This window comes from Pan troglodytes, chromosome 4 (genome assembly GCF_028858775.2).
Source record: "Pan troglodytes isolate AG18354 chromosome 4, NHGRI_mPanTro3-v2.0_pri, whole genome shotgun sequence".
In the NCBI taxonomy this organism is placed as follows: Eukaryota; Metazoa; Chordata; class Mammalia; order Primates; family Hominidae; genus Pan; species Pan troglodytes.
The window spans coordinates 50404743-50426413 of record NC_072402.2 but is presented as its reverse complement, the minus strand read 5'-3'; the positions used below and the strand labels follow the sequence as shown (position 1 = coordinate 50426413).

At 39.6% G+C, this 21671-nt stretch overlaps 1 protein-coding gene across 6 annotated transcripts in view; it reads left to right on the top strand.

Moving 5' to 3' along the window:
* Positions 1-21671, top strand: part of RNF180 (ring finger protein 180) — a 213742-nt gene that overhangs the window by 52369 nt on the left and 139702 nt on the right. The gene's annotated exons all lie outside the window — the stretch shown is intronic.

The window sequence follows — 21671 nt, the reverse complement described above, 5'->3', positions numbered from 1 at the left end:
GTTGTATCTAAGAACTCTGCCTCGTACTAGGTTATGAAGATTTTCTCCTATGGTTTTTTCAAAAAGTTTTATAGTTTTAAGTTTTACATAAAATTGAGAATTAGGATTCATTTAAAATTAATTTGTAATAAGTTGTGAGACTTAAGGGGTATATTATTTTACATAGAGATCCTCAGTTGTTTCAGCACCAGTTGTTGAAAACAATGTCCTTCCTTCATTGAAATGCATTTGCAGCTTTGTCAAAAATAAGTTGTCTGAAAATGTGTGGGTATATTTCTGGACTCTGTTCTGTACAGTTCATATTTATGTCTGTGCTTTTGTTAGTACCCCTTTTTTCCTGTGACTTTGTTATTCTTTTTCAAAATGGTTTAGCTATTTTAATTTTTTGACTTTCCATATAAAACTTAAAATCAGTCTGTTTATATTTATAAAACATCATGTTGGGATTTTGATTGGAATTATATTGAAGCTATAGATAAACTTGGGGAGAATTGAAATCTTTACTATGTTGACTCTTGTAATACGTGAACATGGTATGTCTTTCTTTTTAAGTCTTTGATTTCTTTCATCAGCATTTTGCAGTTTCCAGCATTCAGAACCTGTGCATGTTTATTTAGATTTATACCAAGTATTTTTTCTTTTGAGAGGAGTTATTGTTATTTAAAATTTTTTTGACTCACAATTATATATTGCTAATGTTTAAAAACACTATTTTTTTGACTTTGTATCTTGTGTTATTAAGAGTATACATTCTTGACGTCTCTTGTCAGATTTATTCCTATTATTTTTAATGCTGTTGCTAAATGCTAATGTTTTATTAAATCATAGTTTCCAATTCTTCATTATAGTATAATGCTGAATGGAGGTGTTGAGAGCAGAAATCCTTGTCTTCTTCCTGATATTAGCAGCAAAGCATTCATTCACCAGTAAATATAATGTCAGTTGTATGCTCTTTTTCAGGTTGAGGACATTTTCTTCCATTTCTGGTTTGCTGATAGTATTCTCATGAATGGATGTTGAATTCTGTAGAATGCTTTTTCTGTATGAGTTGATATGATCATGTGTTTTCAATGTTAATAATAATTCACTATCAAATATTGAGACAGTCTTGCATTCCCGCCATAAACTACACTTTGTTATACTATATTATTATGTGTATTACTAGATACTATTTGCCAACCATTTTTGAGGATTTTTTATGCCTCCGTCGTTGAAGAATATTAGTCTGAAATTGTCTCTGTTTTTTGTAATGTCTTTGTCTGATTTTGGTACTAGGGTATGATGGCCTTATGAAATGAGTTAGTTGTCTTTTTTTTGTTTTCCGGAAAATAATGAGGATAACATTTTTTTTTCAATTGAGATGGAGTCTTGCTCTGTCGCCAGGCTGGAGTGCAGTGGCGTGATCTCAGCTCACTGCAACCTCTGCCTCCCAGGTTCAAGTGATTCTTCTGCCTCAGCCTCCTGAGAGCTGGGACTACAAGTGCACGCCACCACGCTCAGCTAATTTTTTTTTTTTGTATTTTTAGTAGAGATGGGGTTTCACCATGTTGGCCAGAATGGTCTCTATCTCCTGACCTCATGATTCGCCTGCCTCAGCCTCCCAAAGTGCTAGGATTACAGGCGTGAGCCACCGCGCCTGGCGGAGGATAACATTTTTTTACTTAAATCCGCAGTGTTTCATAGTGAAACTACCTGAGCCTGGAGATGTGTTTGTTGAAAGGCATTTAACTATGAATGCAATTTCTTTAATAATTACAGGACAATCCAGGTTATCTACTTCATATGAGGTAAATTTTGATGTTGTTTTTGAAGAATTATCTAAGTTGTCAAAATTACATGTTTAACATTGTTCATAGTATTCCTTATTTGTTATTTTAATGTCTGTTGGGTCTGTAATGATAACCTCTTTTCAATCCTGATAATGATGGCTTCTCTCCTTTTTTTAGTCTTGCTGGAGGTTTATTAAGTTTATTGATATTTTTAAGGAAACAGCTTTAAGTTTCGATTGTTTTTATTGATTTTTAAAATTGTTTTACTGTTTTCAAAATTTGTTTATATATAAATGTGTATATATTTACATCTATTTCTTCTCTTTACTTCCTTTGCTTTGAATTTATTTGTCCTTCTTTTATAATATTTTTATGATAGAAACTTCTATTACTGATTTGAGATTTTTTCTTACCTAATCATTTAATGCTATAAATTTCCTTTACTGTATTAGCTGTATACTATAAATTTTATTATGTGATATTTTTATTTTGATGCAGTTAAAACTTTTTCTAATTTGTTTTGCAACTTCATTTGGTCCATCTAGTTTATCTAAGTTATTAGTGTATTCAGGAAATTGCCAGTATATCAGCATTTTGAGGAAATTAATAAAAATTTTAATCCTAGAACAAAACTTTTTTTTCGCTGAATTGAGAGAAACTAAAGCTACCATTAGTATAGTTGCATAGTATTTCCTAATATTGCTAAATAATTCTATTTAAACAGCATTTCATTCTACTATATTTGTATTTCTTACCTTTGGGCCGATTTAATATGAATAAAAGAAAATGTCTCTTTAAGGCCACAGGAAGCTGTTGTGAAAAGAGGCAGTTTTGCCTTATGTGTCTGTGGAGTATTGTACTTGAAAATTAAAATAACTGACCATATATCATGGTTTGTAATAAATCACTGAGTCATCTACAGTAATTCTATTACATTATTTTCAGTGAGCTAAATGAATTAAGATGACTTGTATTATTAAAAGGGTGTGATTTAGACACTACGCATAATAGAAGCTAATAAATTATATTAAAGACCTGCTTATTTGGTTTTATATAGCAAAGACATATCTTCTACAAAGGCACTAAGTTTCATTTTCATGGATCTGCATATAGAGATCATTTTGAAATTTTTACAGTTTTTAAAGGAGCCCATTTAATATTTCATCTCTTGATTCATCATCTTAAAATCTTATACAAATCACACTCCAAATATATATTTGATTATGCAGTAGAATTAAAATAGTGATCCAAATATTGGAGAATTATTCCCCATTCATTCTCCTCTTCCTCAAGCAGAAAATTAATGGTTATTGAAACGAAAAGCTTCAGTAATGGAAATGTGACAATTTTGAGTTTATAATACACATTTCTTATGGTTTTATTAAACATAGAAAGTCACAAAATAGTCGTTTAGTAAAGAAGACAATCAATAGATTAAAAGAGCATCATGACCTTTAGTCATATATTGAAACAGATCATTATTTATTGCTCACTCTACTTTGTGTCAAATTATTATTTCAGTATAAGTTTGTTACTCTGTTTTATGAATGTAAAAATACCTAGGGCATACTCAGTAAGTTGATAATTCTAATTTTATTCTACCTTCTAGGAAGTCATCATCTACTAGAATAAGATATAAATGTGCAGTCAAGTTAAATAAATAAAACTAAATATCTTAATTTGGCCTTTCTGCTAACATCCAGCTAAATGAGCAGGTGTGGAACAAAATAATGTATGATTGATAATGCCTTTACCTGAAGTAATTATATAGATCTAATTTTCTAATGCTTAGCACAGTACTTTGTACATAATAGATGCTCAAGTATTTTTTAAAGGGTCTTTTTTATTTTAGGATAGTTTTGGATTTATAGAAAAGCTTTGAAGATAGTACAGGGAGTTCCCAAATGCTCCACACGTAGTCTTCTGGATTGTTCATATCTTACATTAGTATGATACATTTGTCACATTTTATGAACCAATATCAATACATCATTAATAGTATTTATACTGTATTCAGATTTATTTAGTTTTTACCTAATAAGTCTTTTTTTCGTTGTTTCAGAATCTCATCTAGGATACCACATTACAATTAGTTGTCATGTCTCATTAGGTTCCTCTTGGCTGTGACAGTTTCTCAGACTTTCTCTGTTTTTGATGACCTTGACAGTTTTGAGGAGTACTGGTTAGGTATTTTGTAAAAGGCCCCTCAACTGAGATTTGTCTGATGTTTTCCCCATGATTAGACTGGGCTTATCGGTTGTGTCATGGGTTCCCAAAACTTCTGTATTTGATGATTCACTAAGAGGACTCATAGAACTAAGCATGAATTCATACTTCCAGCTACGTTTTTTTAAAATTATACTTTAAGTTTTAGGGTACATGTGCACAATGTGCACGTTAGTTACATATGTATACATGTGCCATGTTGGTGTGCTGCACCCATTAACTCATCTTACAACAAAAGGATATAAACCAACATCAGCAAAGGGAGGGGGTGCATGGGAGTGAAATCTAGAGGAAACCAGGTGCAAGCTTCCAAGAGTTCTTGCCCCATGGAGTTACACAGAATGTGCTAAATTCCCTCAACAGTAAGTTATGACAACAGGTGTGAAATGCTGTGCACCAGGAAGGTCATTATAGACTCAGTAGCTAAGGTTTTTACTGGGAGCTGGTCACATAGGTACTACCTCTGTCTGACACGTACCAAAATTCCAAACTTCTGGAAGGAAAACAGGTGTTAAGCATAAATCACATTGTAGTTTGGGCACAGTGAGTCACTATTATCAATTAGGATGATGGGAGCTCTCCCAAAATTCAAGTTTCTGGATGACACAAGGGCCAGCCTTGTAAATGAAGACAAATATGCTATGTTATCTCTTCTCTGCACATGAGTTTCGGGGAGGAAGACTACAGAGATAAAATGCCATTCTTTATTAGAAGAATACATACTATCAACATGAGTTATCACTGTTGATGTTAACTTGAGAATGTTTTGTAACAGAGGAAAAATAATTGTCACACTTACATATCCCTTACATTAGTTTTCTATTGCTGCTATAACAAATCACTTAAACATTGGTTAAAATAACACAGTTTTATCATCTTATAGTTCTGAAGGTCACAAATCTGAAAATGGGCCTTGTGGGGCTGATATCAATATGTTGACAGGGTAGTATTTCTTCTGGAGGCTCTATAATAGAATCTGTTCCTTTCTTTTTCCAGCTTCTAGAGTCTACCCTCATTTCTTGGCTTGTGGCCCCCTTCCAGCCATATGGCATCACTACAACTCCTATTTTCTTTCATCACATCTTCTTTCTGACCCTTTAAGGACCCTTGTGATTACATTGGGTCTACCTGAATAATCCAAGGTAATTTTCCCATCTCAGGGTCCTTAACTTAATCATAGCTGCAAAGTCCCCTTTCCCATGTAAGGTAGTACATTCACAGGATCTTAGATTAGGACATGGACATCTTTGGGGAGTCATTATTCTGCCTGCCTCACCTTTCTAGATGCCAGTTATTTTTCTGAGTGCATTATTTCATTTAATTTGACACAATTTTAGAGATAATTTCTATTATCCCTATTTTATAGATGGAGAAACTGAGTCTCAGAGTGGTTAAATAACTTCCCTAGGCGTACAAACCTAGTATGTGATAATAGACCTGTGTCCCAAAGTTTGTGCCCTTAACCATTATTCCACAGCCTTTCAAGAAAGAAAGTTTTTCTCCCACATATTTTATCTTTTTTTTTGATGATTCAGAAAACATTTTACTATCATATATCTTTATTCTTCATTCATCCTTTCCTTCATGTAACTAATGATCACTTGGTAGTTTACTCTTTGCCAGAAACTGTGTCAAGTATTGAGGATACAACAATGAATGAAATATTGTCGCTTCCTGGAAATGGAAGTAGATGGGGGGAGACACGTGAATTTCAGTAATCATTTTCTTGGGTATTTGCAGAAATGCCATATTGTAGAGAATTTTGGACAGCAGTTTACTTAATATGGGATTGCTTTGGCCAAGACCTTGAGATGCAACTGCGAATTCTAAAGTAGTCACAAAGGAGCAAGCATGATTGGCTCTGTTAGATTTTCTTCAGTTGATCTAGGCTGGGGTGTGTGTGTGTGTGTGTGTGTGTGTGTGTGTGTGTGTGTGTGTACATACATATTTATATCTCAAGTTATTCCAGGGTCAAAAACTATTGAAAGGAAGCGAGGTCAACAAAAAGGAATTTAAAGAGGTTTAGACTTGAGTTGATAGAGTCCTTGACAAAGGATTTATTAACAGCAGCAAAGAAAATTCTGATGGATGTTATAGAGGGAAAGACAGCTGATTTCAGTGGTTGCCAGGCCAACAAAGGTAGATAAAGAACCATACTGGGGGAGAGAAAATATTTTGATCCTATGCTGTCCAACACCTAATATAGGCCCTGGCACGTAGTAAAATGGTATAAATATTTATGTCCAAGTAATGTTTAGTTCATTTATATAGCTTTTCTTACCCTGCTATTGAGAGAATGAGAGTTTTGATTACGAGCAAGGGGGAAAGAGAATGGGAGGGAGAAGTTGTAGTGGTGAGGTGATGACAGCAGGTTAATATTTAATGAGCTTTATTGTATGCTAGGTACAGTGGGAGGTATTTTACTTGCATTACCAGATTTACATGAGCTACTGGGTCACTGGAGTATAGGAAAGGTCTGAGAAAAGAGCACTGACCTCCTCAGGCACTGGGGGGAAATGTCAGTTGGGAGGTAGGAGAACAGCAAAGATGCATGCTGTCTTTCCCAAGTGCTGTGGTTTGAACGTGTCACCTCCAAAATGCATATGTTGCCTATGTGATAGTATTCACAGATGGGGCCTTTAAAGGATAATTAGGCCTGAGGACTCCTTCTTCATTAATGGAATTAAAGCCCTTTTGAAACAGGCTGTATACAGTGTTCGGCTAGCTTGCTGTCTTACCCTTCCACCTTCTGCCATGTGAGGATGCAGCAAGGAGGCCTTCACCACACCAAATGCTGGTCCCTTGACCTTGGGCTGCTGGCCTCCCAAACTGTGACAAAATCATTTTTTTGTCTAAATAAATTACCCAGTCTTGGGCATTCTGTTACTAGCAACCCAAAAGGAATAAGATGCTAAGTTTTATGTAAAGCCAGCTTGTTAGGGGAAAAAATCAGAATCATCAGCTAGTCTCAGAGTAGTAACACACACAGAAAACTGGAACTAACCATTTTGGTCTGAGCTTAGTGCTAGCTGTGTTTGATGAATAGAACTAGGTGATGACTTCAGCTCTTTTGGCCTTACACATAGGAAAGACTATCTTTTTTTCATTCTAAATCGGCACATTTGGCCCGGCCGCCCCGTCTGGGAAGTGTGGAGCGCCTCTGCCTGGCCGCCCCGTTTGGGAAGTGAGGAGCGCCTCTGCCTGGCCACCCATCGTCTGGGATGTGAGGAGCGCCTCTGCCCGGCCGGCCATCGTCTGGGATGTGAGGAGTGCCTCTGCCCGGCCGCCCTCTGTCTGGGATGTGAGGAGCGCCTCTGCCCAGCTGCCTCATCTGGGAGGTGAGGAGCGCCTCTGCCTGGCCGCCTCGTCTGGGAGGAAGTGAGCGCCTCTGCCTAGCCGCCCTGTCTGGGAGGTGAGGAGTGCCTCTGCCTGGCCACCCTTCATCTGAGATGTGAGGAGCGCCTCTGCCCAGCCTCCCTTCGGCTGGGAGGTGAGGAGCGCCTCTGCCCGGCCGCCCCATCTGGGAAGTGAGGAGTGCCTCTGCCTGGCCGCCCTTCGTCTGAGATGTGAGGAGCGCCTCTGCCCAGCCTCCCTTCGGCTGGGAGGTGAGGAGCGCCTCTGCCCGGCCGCCCCGTCTGGGATGAAGCGAGCGCCTCTGCCCAGCCGCCCCGTCTGGGAAGTGAGGAGCGCCTCTGCCCGGCCACCCCATCTGGGAAGTGAGGAGCGCCTCTGCCCGGCCGCCCCGTCTGGGAAGTGAGGAGCGCCTCTGCCCGGCCGCCCCGTCTGGGAAGTGAGGAGCGCCTCTGCCCGGCCGCCCCGTCTGGGAAGTGAGGAGCGCCTCTGCCCGGCCGCCCCGTCTGGGAAGTGAGGAGCGCCTCTGCCCGGCCGCCCCATCTGGGAGGTGTACCCAACAGCTCCGAAGAGGCAGCGACCATCGAGAACGGGCCATGATGATGATGGCGGTTTTGTCGAAAAGAAAAGGGGGAAATGTGGGGAAAAGAAAGATCAGATTGTTACTGTGTCTGTGTAGAAAGAAGTAGACATAGGAGACTCCATTTTGTTCTGTACTAAGAAAAATTCTTCTGCCTTGGGATGCTGTTGATCTATAACCTTACCCCCAACCCCATGCTCTCTGAAACATGTGCTGTGTCAACTCAGGGTTAAATGGATTAAGGGCGGTGCAAGATGTGCTTTGTTAAACAGATGCTTGAAGGCAGCATGCTCGTTAAGAGTCATCACCACTCCCTAATCTCAAGTACCCAGGGACACAAACACTGCTGAAGGCCGCAGGGACCTCTGCCTAGGAAAACCAGAGACCTTTGTTCACGTGTTTATCTGCTGACCTTCTCTCCATTATTATCCTATGACCCTGCCACATCCCCCTCTCTGAGAAACACCCAAGAATGATCAATAAATACTAAAAAAAAAAAAAAGAAAAAATTTTTGTTGTTTTAAGCCACATTTGTGATATTTTGCTACAGCAGCCACAGCATGGATATAGCTGGTAACAGAGTTCTTTAGCCTCCAAAATACAAGCCTGGGATAAATAACTATTGAATTTGGCCACATGGAAATCAGGAAGAATGTAATAAGCATCATCGATGGATGGGATGACCTGGGAGATCGTGGCAAGTTTAAAGCTAATTGGAAGTTGGCAACCAAAAAATCCTGTCTTGCAAATTGCCAAGAAAACCTTTAGAAAACATGATTAAAAATGGAGAAACCCGGCTGACTCCCTGGTTTCTGAAGAGGTGCTTAGGCATTTAAGTGAGACTGACAAGACTTCACACTGTACCCTTCAGAAGGGCAGACACTCACGAGATCGTCAACCACGGCTCCCTCGCTGGGAGGCAGACACAGAGCTGGAGGCAGCGGCCACAAACTAGGTGGGCAGAGAGGCGTCAGCATCGGGACTTGCAGGAGGCCCTGGGAAGGAACAGGCAGCGGTGGGGCCTGGACAGCCTTGGGGAAAGGAAGTTACTTGGAGGAGACCAGGGGCTTGCATTTGGGCCAAAACCAAGGACGAGATCAGCTGGTCCCAGGGAACTCTGGAGCCCAGCACCCCACCATGGGTGCAGGGGCCTGACAACCCAACAGAAGGCTGTGGGTACCGGGCACCAGCCTGTGGGGGGTCTGAAGGCTGCTGCCCAGCCACACATGTCCTGGTCCCGAACAAAGGGTTCAAGAGGCACCTGGAGCCCCACCCTCCTCAGAGCAGCCTCTTAGCCTCAGCTGGTTGTTGGCCTTTGGTCACCCCACATGCCCTGACAGTGGGGCCTGGCCTCAGAAAGGGGCCCCTCCATTTGTACTTTCTATCTGATCCTTGACACAGTGCTAACATCAAAGACCAAACCCGAATCTTGGTTCACATACTCTGCAAAGAAATGACTAAGACTAGTTCTTCCGGAGGTCAGTTTTAGAACATGTTTATTCTAACTTAATTCTGCCTTATCTCTGTGCACCAAGAAAACTATCTGCACATGTGTAGTAAAATGTGAAGGTACCTTCATTTTGTTTGTACACTAAACTTTTAAGAAATATCTCACTTTTAAAATAAATAAATAAATAAAAAATAAATCTGCACATTTGGTTTTATTTACCATGTCAACCAAGATGTATACTGCCAACCTGTTTTTCTCTCTCATTGCTCCATGTCTGCTCTTACCCATTTTTAAAACCATAGTCACTTGCTGGTAGTGCTTCCTTGTCCTGCCTTGTCCCATGTGGAGATGCAAATCTCACCTACTCCTCTCACGTGTGGAGACCTTACAATATCAGCCTCCATGTGCCCCCAAACTTGGGAGGTACCTGGAATCCTCTCCTTGGCTCAGCATACCAACTGTAATTATCACCTGGGATTCCTTTTTACAAAGTAATATTTTAAAGTTAATATTTAATCTTAGAAGCAATATAATAGTGTCAGAGGGCTGAAAACTGAAAATATATGTAAGCATCAATCATTAGGAGGCCAAATTTGGTCAGGCACGGTGGCTCTTGCCTGAAATCCTAGCCTTTGGGAGGCTGACGCAAGAGGACTGCTTGAGCCCAGGAGTTCAAGGCCAGCTGGAGCAACATAGTGAGACCCCCATCTCTACAAAAAATGTATACTTAGCTGGGCATTGTTGTGCAAGCCTATGGTCCCAGCTACTGGAGAGGATGAGGTGGGAGGATCGCTTGAGCCCGGGAGGTCGAGACTGCAGTAAGCCATGATGGTACCATTGCACCCCATCCTGGATGACAGAACAATACCCTGTCTCAAAAATAAAATAAAATGCCAAATTTGAGAGCGTTGTTATCTATGAAGGGGAAGGAGAATGTAATCTGGAATGCTATTAATTATGTTTTATTTCTTAAGCTGGGCAGTATTATCACAGATGTTATTTTCTGTTCTATTTTATGTCTCCAGTATTTTGTAAAACGTTAGAAAAAATCATTATAAGTCATCACACTAATATTATACCCTTTTTATTCATTTCTTGGTGCAGAATCTTAGATCACTCACCTTTGTTCTCCTTGTAAAGCCAGAGGGAAAATCTCCAACAGACCATATAGCCAAGTATTATTTTACCTAAGAGACCCAATTTCAAAATAATGCTTTTAAGATAATCTATCAGAATAAAAATTGAATGATAATCCATGACCAAAACTTTCTATTACTGCTTTTTTTTTTTTTTTTTTTTGAGACAAGGTCTCACTCTGTCACCCAGGTTGGAGTGCAGTGGCATGATCTCGGCTCACTGCAACTTCTGCCTCCTTAGCTCAAGTTATCCTCTCACCTCAGCCCCCCAAGTAGGTGCAACTACAGGCACACATCACCAAGCCCAGCTAAGTTATTGTGTATTTTTTGTAGAGATGCGGTCTCACTATATTGCCCAGGCTGGTCTTGAATTCCTGGACTCAAGTGACTCAGCCACCTCAGCCTCCCGAAGTGCTGGGATTACAGGCTTGAGGCACTGCACCTGGCCTAAAACTTTCTACTAAAAAATAATTACGTATCTGTGCTGTCCTGAAATATGCTATTTAGCTCTTAAATTCTGTACTTTTGTGACCCTCTCTAAAGTGCTGGTTTATTAACGGTGAAATGGATCATCTTGTTTTTCAACACTAGAGGGCACCAAATTATCTTCTAGAGCAAAACAATCAATGTTTTCCACCAAAGAACTTCATTTACTAGGGTAGAATATGGATTGGTATATTTTCAGTCGTTTGATAACCAAAAACGTAAGAGATTTTGTGCTTTATGAGAAATGGTTTAGAGAATCATAGTAAGGCTTTCTCTTGCTATGAATCTGTCTCTAGCTAAGAATCTGTCAATGCTTTTGCTAAACTGCTTTTCAGGAACATTTATTGTATGTTTGTCCAGAGGGAATAAAACAGCTACTCTGGGTTAATGCTTGGGATAACTTATTTTTAAGGGTTAGGGTTAGACACATCGTTTATTCTGGTTTTAAGTTTCAGGTAGCATGTGCAGTTTTCTGAAAATAGGCATTTCCCCTAAATTCAGGATAAAATCAATAGCCGGTATTGTGCTTCAGTGTGAATTGGGGTGCTGGTAGAGAGGAGTGAAATGATGTTAGCTAGTAGGTTACAGTGAGCCATTCATATACATTGATGTTTAGCAGAGTTTCTTAATTTGGGTTTGATAAATCATCCTTTTATTCTTCAATAAAAGTGATTGGAACAAGGTCACACCAGTCAATGACTTCTTGTCACTAATTATAGCTTTTTTTGTCCAATTAAAACATTTAAAGATATTTTTGCATTGTACATTAAATTATTTCTGGTTGCTGAATTTTTCTCCTTTTATCTCTAGCCACAACAATGGGTAGTCTATTTAGGTTGTCTAATCTGTAGGAAATACAAATGAGGCAACTTCTATAAAGCAGCAGCATAGTCCAGTGAGATAAATGCCAAGCATGTATTTTAAGGAAATGAAGGTACTAGCACTCTCTGTGTACTTTGATACTATGTTCATTTGCTATTGCCACTGTCACAAATTACCACAAATTAAGTTGTTTAAAACACACACATTTATTACAGTTCTGTAGGTAAGAAGTTGGAAATGGTTGTCATTGGACTAAAATCAAGGTGTTAGCAGGATTGCATCTCTTTCTGCAGGCTCCAGGGGAGAGTCTGTTTTCTTGCCTTTTCTGGCATCTAGAGTCTGAACCTTGGCTCATACAAAACTTCCATATTCAAAGCCAGCAGTAGCTGGTTGCATCTTTCTCACAATGTCATCTCTTTGTTTCTGACTCTTGTGTCGTCTTTTTCCTCATTTAAGGACCCTGTGATTACACTTGGACCCACCCACTTCAATCATGATAATCTCCTTATTTTAATGTCAACTAGTTAGCAGCCTTAATTCCATTTGCAATCTTAATTCCCCACTGCCATTTACAGGTTCCAGAGATTAGGATGTGGGCCTCTTTGAAGTGGGGAGGGAAATATTATTCTGCTTACCACAGATAGTTTTGGTGGAATTCTTGAGTCAGGCCAACCTTGAAAGAGAAGAGGTAGCTACCACTTACAGGTCTTGACAGCTTCTAGAAAAATTAGTGTTTTCTCTAACTTTCTTTGGAATTTCCACATTATTCACTTCTCTAGTTTTACTTGGGGTTCTGAAAGTGAGTATGGGTTCTAGGAGGTATAATTCATTAATTATGTATCCACCATTAGTATCATAATTTGACATAAATGATCAGATTGGTCCATTGGGTCTTGCCTAAGTAGCATAAAGGGCAATTAAGTTTAGATGGCAGAGCTGGATCAAGAAAGGTAAAAGGCACAAGGCATTGTTTGAAAAGGTTCAGTGGGCTCTGAAAAGAGAAAGCCGCATGAAAGCAAGGGCTGCTTAGGTAAAAGGTATGGCACTAAAGATAATATTGACCTACCTCACAGTGTTGCCTGGAGCCAATCTGAGTAAAGAAACATTAGACAATAAATCACATCTTCTTGGTACATAAATAACACATATGTAGCACAAAGCTATGCCAAGACCTTCAGACTGCCAGGGTCCATTTCAGTCCATAGAAATAATGACATTCACAGACTAGAGGTTTATTAATGACAAAGACAATAGATTTCATTTGGGATGCCTGTGTGTGTGAGGTTTTTACACTTACTAATGAGCAAAGTGCCCTGAAAATCCAGTTTTCCTCATGTTATTTTGAATAAACTAAGTATATGTGCCACACACTCTTTATTTATCCTCAAATGGTGCAAATTTAATGAAAACTGGATGCCACAAACTTGCTGAGTTTGATAAGGAAGAGTTGTGCTCTCTTTCGGTTAATTCGTTAGTTATATAGGTCCCAAATCATTATGCGAAATATTGAAGCCAGAAGTTTGAGTTAGCCTTTAAACTTTAATCAGTAATAGTTTGGGGAATAGTGTATGTTGTGACATGTTTAAGATTCTCTTCTTACTCAGAAGCTAATTGCTGAATTTTGCTGTACCAGCAATCTCTGGAGAATTCTGTGCCATCTCCTTGATGCAGTGCTATCATCTCACTTATATTAGGTGAATGCGTTTATTATTGGGGTTAAGCTTAAGGAAGAAAGAAAATAAAGCAGTGTTCCAGAGCAAAAAGCCTTTGCAGCCACTACAGATATTTATGAGTCAAAGAGTAGTGCTCCTGTCAGCACACTTGAAATTATAGGAAAATGTTCCTTTATTTTAAGTGACCAGTCTTTGTGTTAGGATATTTTGCTTTTTAGTAACACTTAGATTTTATTATAGTTTGGGACTACACACTTGAGAAGTCAAAAGTCTTTGACTGCTTGATTGGCACCTAATAGTAACTGTTGTCATACTAAGTGCCGGACGTTTCCTGTCTATTAGATAGTAATAAATACTGAGAATGTAATGGCTTCACCTTTATAAGGGTCGCAGAGCATAAGGGTTTATATTTCTAGCCTTTTGAAAGAGATTTACCTTAGGAACATATTTAGGGAAGAGATGGATATTTTAATCTCTTTGGATTGGTTTCTTTATGCCTTAAAGGAATGTGTAGTGCAGTGTTTCTCAAATGTTCATCTGTGGACCAGCTGCATCAGAATCACTAGGGGAGTTTTTTTACAATTTCTGCAGACATTGTAAGTGTTATAAGTCTGGGATAGGCCCCAGACAGTTTTTTTGTTTGTTTGATTCGAGGCTGGAGTGTAGTGGTGTGATCAGAGCTCACTGCAGCCTTGAACTCCTGGACTCAAGTGACCAGACAATTTGTATAAGCACGCTGGTTAATCCAAGTGTGTAGCCAGGCTTGGTAACTCTTACATGTTTGTTCAAAAGTTTAGGAGAATATTTCCTCCTTGATGTTACTAGACTAATGTCTGTCAAAAGTCATAAGATTGAAATTGAAGAATGAAAATGAATAAACCTTCTTAAATGGTATGCCACCTCTAAAGGATTGACTTCAAAAATATTTTTACATGGGAGTCAAAAGAATGGCAATAATGATAGATAATAACAGCAGTAGTAACAAAAACAATAAACATTTACATAGTGTCTACTGTGTGCCAGGTACTGCTCCAATCCCTTTGGATATATTATTCACTCAATGTTCAAGGCAGCCTGTAAGGTGTTTGCTTTATTATTGCCATTTTACAGATGGAAGTTACATATTTTTTCTGGGGTCACCAAACTAGTAAGTGATGAAGCTTGAAATCAAACCTTGGCCATGAGGCTTAAGAAGTTGTGCTCTTAACCAATATGCTCCATCCTCTGCCTATCTCATGATTTGGTTATGCTGTGGAGGTCCATAATGAGAAGCAACATAGTTAAGTTGGTTTAAACCATGGGCTTTTGAGGCAGACACTGCACAGCACTGGCAAAGGAATCATTTAGGTGAATTAATTACCCTTTCTGGGGCTTAGTTTTCTCATCCAAAAAAATGGAATGTAAAATATATTACTGTAAGGTTGTTGGTAAGACTAAATTAAGAAATGTTTACAAAATGTTGAACACATGGATCTTACATAAGTACCCAATCATTGGTAGCTATAATTATTTTAAGTGTTAAAGCATTAGACAGTCAAGAAGCCTAAAAAATGAAAAATTATTGGCAAACAGGACTGTCTAGAATGCATTGGCAGGTTAGATTTCAGCAGTTATAGGGCTGTGTAGCAAATACAACAGCCAACATAAATAATTTTAAGGAAGCTAGAAATGAAAGAAATTAAAAATTAACGAGAAATTAATTACCATTGAGAAACATAATTACAAATGACAAAAAGGGATGGCTTTTGCTTATGGACTATATACATACATTCTTTCCTAATTATCATGGGAATTGTGTGCAAGCCACTGAGAAGAAGCTATAGACCAATGTGTATTGAGTAATATACGCCAAAATCTGTGAAGGAAACTGATAGGATTGGGAGCTGGAAGAAGACAAAAATTTGGCCACTGTGCCCATGGAGTAGCCATTGTTTTATTCCTTTACTGCCCTAACAAACTTGCTTTCACTTACTCTGGGGACTTGCCCCAGATTCTTTCTTGTGCGAGGTCCATTTAAAAGAAAAAGAAAAATTCAATAACCTTTCTGAAGATTGCAGAGTCACAGAGTGTTAGAACTGGAAAGGAACACTATGCCTGGTTCTTCTTCACTGCCACTAGAATTGAGACCCACTGCCCTAAATAATTTCCTAGTATTCCAGATGAATGCCCTGGTCTGGTTCAGAAAACTTATCATACTACATGGCTTGTAAGTTGGAGAGAGGCAGTATAATATATTGGAAAGAAAGTTAGAAATGTCAGTAGTTTGATATTGGAGTCCTAACTCCCCTGGTGATTTAGCTGTATGCTCTTGTGCAACATGCTTAATTCAGCTGTCTTGGTTTCTTCTGTGTGTTTACTACCTTGTCCACAGAAACTAAGAAATAAATCTCATTTTTTTTCCTGTTAAAAACGAATTAAAGTTTACTAACCAAGCGCAGTGGCTCACGCCTATAATCACAGCACTTTGGATGCCAAGGTGGGTGCATCACTTGAGATCAGGAGTTCAAGATCTGCCTGGCCAACATGGCGAAACCCCGTCTCTACTAAAAAATACAAAAATTAGCTGGGTGTGGTGGCATATGCCTGTAGTCCCAGCTACTCAGGACGTTGAGGCAGGAGAATCGCGTGAACCCGGGAGGCAGAGGCTGCAGTGAGCCAAGATCGCGCCAGTGCACTCCAGCATGGGCAAAAGAATGAGTCTCTCTCTCAAAAATAAAAATAAATAAAGTTTACGAACATGATCAGTGACAATACCATGACCTTAGGCTTTCTAATTCATAGTCTTATGTGGCTGAGCTTTCCAAATGGCAGTTACCCCTTCTTTTTTTTTTTTTCTTTTGAGGAGTAGTCTCACTCTGTCGCCCAGGCTGGAGTGCCGTGGCGCCATCTTGGCTCACTGCAAGCTCCGCCTCCCGGGTTCACCCCATTCTCCAGCCTCAGCCTCCCGAGTAGCTGGGACTACAGGCACCCGCCACCACGCCTGGCTAATTTTTTGTATTTTTAGTAGAGACAGGGTTTCACCGTGTTAGCCAGGATGGTCTCGATCTCCTGACCTCATGATCCACCCTCCTCGGCCTCCCAAAGTGCTGGGATTACAGGTGTGAGCCACTGCGCCCAGCTACCCCTTCTTATTTTACCTTAATTCTACATAATGTTTTTGTTTAAGATATTCCTTTAAAGGGCTATGCCATAATGTTAAGCAAAAAACAAAGCAGGGGACGGGTGGGGTAGCTCACACTTGTAATCCCAGTACTTTGGCAGGCCAGGGCAGGAGGATCACTTTATCCCAGGAGTTTGAGACCAGCCCTGGCGATGTACCAAGACCCAGTCTCTACAAAAAAACAAAAATAAAAAAATTAGCTGGGCATGTTGGCCTGCACTGTAGTCCCAGCTACTCAGAAGTCTGAGGTGGGAGGGTCACTTGAGCCTGGGAGGTCAAGGCTGCAGTGAGCCATGGTTGTGCCACTGCACTCCAGCCTGAGCAACTGGGCGAGACCCTGTCTCAAACAAACAAACATAAAACACCAAAGCAGGCTGTATGAGTATCTTTACAGATAATTAAATCATTGATCACAATCAAAAGAATTGCAAGAAAACATATCAAAGATTTACAAAGATCTTTTTTTCTACTAAATACTTAAAATAAGCATGAATTTCTTTTATTACAATAAATAAACAACACTGTTTCCCCTTAGGATAAATATATACATTTGCCAAGGTAGCCATACTCTCAGACGGGTTTTCACATTCATTTTGTGAAAATAGCTATTCTCATACTGATACTAGATCCACCTACAATTCCAAAGTTTTCTAGGATAGACAACACCGTATTGAAGTTCTTACCACTTTTCCTGAATTTCTATCTAAATTCCAAATCTCATCTCAAATTGTAATCCCCACGTGGGAGGGGATTACAGGGTGGGACCTGGTGGGAGGTGATTGGATAATGGGAGTGGATTTCCCCCTTGCTGTTCTTATGATAGTGAGTGAGTTCTCACAAGATCTGGTTGTTTGATGTGTCTGGAGCTTCTCCCTTCTTTCTCCTGTCACCATGTAAGACATGCCTTACTTCCCCTTTACCTTCCACCATGATTGCAAGTTCCCTGGGACCTCCCTAGCCATGTGGAACTGTGAGTTAATTAAACATTCTTTCTTTACAAATTACCCAGTCCCAGGTAGTACATTTATAGCAGTGTAAGAAAAGACTAATACAGAGAATTGGTATGAGCAGAGTAAGGTACTGCTATAAAGATAGCCTGAAAATGTGGAAGCAACTTTGGAACTGGGTAATAGGCAGAGGTTGGAACAGTTTGGAGGGCTCAGAAGAAGACAGGAAGATGTGGGAAAGTTTGAAACTTCCTAGAGCCTTGTTGAATGGCTTTAACCAACATGCTGATAGTTATATGGACAGTGAAGTCCAGGCTAAGGCTGAGTTGGTCTCAGGTGGAGATGAGGATCTTACTGGGAACTGGAGTAAAGGTCACTTTTGCTATGCTTTAGCAAAGAGACTGGCAGCATTTTGCCCCTGCCCTAGAGATCTGTGGAACTTTGAACTTGTGAGAGATGATTTATGGTACCTGGCAGAAGAAATTTGGAAGCAGCAAAGCATTCAAGAGGTGACCTGGTTTATTCTGAAAGTGTTCAGTTATATGCATTCACAAAGAGATGGTTTGAAATGGGAACTTATGTTTAAAAGGGAAGCAAACTATAAAGATTTGGAAATTTTGCTGCCTGACTGTGGTAGAAAAGAAAAACCCATTTTCTGAGGAGGAATTCAAGCCCACTGCAGAAATTTGCATAAGTAATGAGAAGATGAATATTAATAACCAAGACAATGAGGAAAGTATCTCCACGGCACGTCAGAGATCTTTGTGGCAGCCCCTCCCATCACAGGCCCAGAGGTCTAGGAGGGAAAAATGGCTTCGTGAGCCATTCCAGGCCCCCTGCTGCTCTGTGCAGCTTCAGGCCTTGATGTCCTGTGTCCCAGCTGCTCTAGCCCCAGATATGGCTAAAAGGGGTCAAGGAACAGCTCAGGCTGTTGCTTCAGAGGGTGAAAGCCCCAAGCCTTGGCGGCTTCCACATGGTGTTGGGCCTGTGGGTGTGCAGAAAAGAATTGAGCTTCGAGAACCTCCGCCTAGATTTCAGAGTATATATGGAAATGCCTGGATGTCCAGGCAAAAGTCTGCTGCAGGAACATAGCCCCCATGGAGAACCTCTACACAGGCAATGCAGAGGGGAAATATGGGGTTGGAGCCCCCACACAGAGTCTCCACTTGGGGCACTCCCTAGGGGAACTGAGAAGAGGGCCACTGTCCTCCAGACCCCAGAATGCTGGATCCACTGACAGCTTGCACCTTGAGCTTGGAAAAACCACAGGCATTCAGCGCCAGTGTGTGAAAACAGACACAGGGGCTGTACCCATTAGATCCACAGGAGCAGAGCTGCCTAAGGCTGTGGGAGCCCACTCATTGCATCAGCATGCCCTGTATGTGAGACATGGAGTCAAAGGAGATGTTAGAGCTTTAAGATTTATTGACTGCCCGTCCAGGTTTCAGGCTTGTATAGGGCCTGTGTCCTCTTTATTTTTATTTTTGGCCAATTTCTCCCATTTGGAATGGGAACATTTACCCAATGTTGTACCCCAATTGTATCTTGGAAGGAACAAACTTGTTTTTGATTTTATAGGCTCATAGGTGGGAGGGACTTGCCTTGTCTCAGATGAGATTTTGGAATTGGACTTTTGAGTTAATGTTGGAATGATTTAAGACTTTGGGGGATGGCTGGGAAGGCATGATTGGTTTTGAAATGTGAAAGGGACATGAGATTTGGGAAGGGCCAGAGGCAGAATGATATGGTTTGGCCGTGTGTCCCCACCGAAATCTCATCTCAAATTGTAATCCCCACGTATTGAGGAAGAGACCTAGTGGGAAGTGATTGGATCATGGGGGTGGATTTCTCCCTCACTGTTTTTGTGATAGTGAGTTCTCTTGAGATCTGGTTGTTTGATAAATGTCTGGCACTTCTCTCTCTCTCTCTGTCTCTCTCTCTCTCTTTCTCTTCCCCACCAACCCCGCTTTCACTCTCCTGCTGCCATGTACAATGTACCTTTCTTCCCCTTTACCTTCCTCCATGATTGCATGTTTCCTGGGGCCTCCCTAGCTATGTGGAACTGTGAGTTAATTAATCCTCCTTTCTTTACAAATTATCCAGTCTCAGGTAGTATCTTTATAGCAGTGTGAGAACAGACTAATACAGTCTATGAACTTGATGAGTTTTAGATACCTCATGTAAGTGGAACCATACAGTATATGACTTTCCATGACTGGCTTATTCACTTAGCATAGTGTTTCAGTGTTCAACCATGTTTTTGCATATTGCAGCATTTCCTTCTTTTCTTAAGGCTGTATAGTACCCACTATATGTATATCCCACATTTTCTTTATGCATTAACCTGTTAATGGACATTTGGGTTGTTTCCACAAGTTGCCTAGTGTGAATAGTGCTACAGTGAACATAGGAAATCTAATATCTATTTGAGATCCTGATTTTTATTCTTTTGGAGAAATACTCGAGTGGAATCACTGGATCATATGGCAGTTCTATTTTTATTATTTAAGGACCCTTTATACTCTTCTCTATAGTGGCTATACCATTTTTCATTGTCATCAACAGTATGCAGGGGTTCCCTTTTCTCCACACCCTCACTAACATTTGTTGTCTTTTGGTTTCTTTTGGTAATAGCCATTCTGATAGGTGTGAGGTGATATCTCACTCTGGTTTTAATTTACATTTCTCTGTTCATTAGTGACATTCAAAATTTTTATATACCTGTTGTTCATTTGCATGTCTTCTTTGGAAAAATGTCTATTCAGTCCTTAGCCCATTTTTAAATTGGGTTATTTTTTACTACTGAGTTGTAGGAGCTCCTTATATATTTTGGAGATTAACCCCTTATCAGAGATATGGTTTGCAAATATGTTCTCCCTTTCTATAGATTACCTTTACACGCTGTTAATTGTTTTCTTTGCCGTATAGAAGTTGTTTGAGTTTGATTAGTCCCACTTATTTATTTTTGTTTCTGTTGCCCATGCTTTTGTTGTCATATTCATGAAATCATTCCTAAGGAGACCCTGAAGTTCTTAACATTCAATAATCTCATTTCATCATTCTGAGATATTAGTTTAACCATGAGGTGGATGAAATGGCTAATAATTTTGAGGAATAATTTTATAATGATGATTCATGCTTTATGGGTGTTTTGTCTGATTTTGCTTTTGGAAAATTTATCATTTCTTCTTCTAGTTAAATATAATTTTTAAGGAAAGTATTTGAGTATTATTTTGACCCATGTATATGGTTCTCCCAACAGCACCTTAGATGTAGGTACTTTATAAATAGTATACTTCAGGGCTTGCTACTCAAGGTGGGATTCATAGACAAGTGGCATTGGCATCACCTGAAAACTTGTTAGAAACATACGTACCTACTGAATTATAATCTGCATGTTAATACATTCCCCAGGTGACTCATATGCTCTTTAATGTTTGAGAATCATTGCTTTCAGCTGTTTTGTTCTCAGCTTATTTCAGCTTTATAGACAGCTTACTTTGCTCCTAGTAGTAATTGCTTTTGCTGCACGTTACATTTTCCTGTCTGCTAGTAGATAATGCCCTTTTTTGGAAGAGCTTGCTTTTTAAAATGTGTCTGGTTTGAAACAAGAATGGAGTAGTCTATTTCAAAAGACAATTGTCTTTTGAAATAACGTTTCTCAGTTGAGTTAAAAGCTGTTGTATTGATCATGGCATTTTAGAGGTAGCTGAATTATTAATTTGGCTTCATTTGGCAGATAGAACAGTTTAAAATCAGCGATTTTATGAAACATGGTGTTCTATGTCATGAGTCTGTTATCATTGACTTAAATATATGCTAGTGCTAATAAATATATCTCCTTGGATATAAATAACGATCATCTTAAAAAATAAACATTACCTTCATCTGAAAATGCTTACTTTGCAAATTCATTGTTTCAGGGGAACAGATCTGTACCTTAAATGACAAATGTCATAAAAGTTCTACTTGGCATTACAATTGTTTGCTAAATATAACAAAATATATTTTTATGTTACCTTTCCAAATCTTTAATTAAATGTCTAATGTACTGCTCACCTATATACAGGT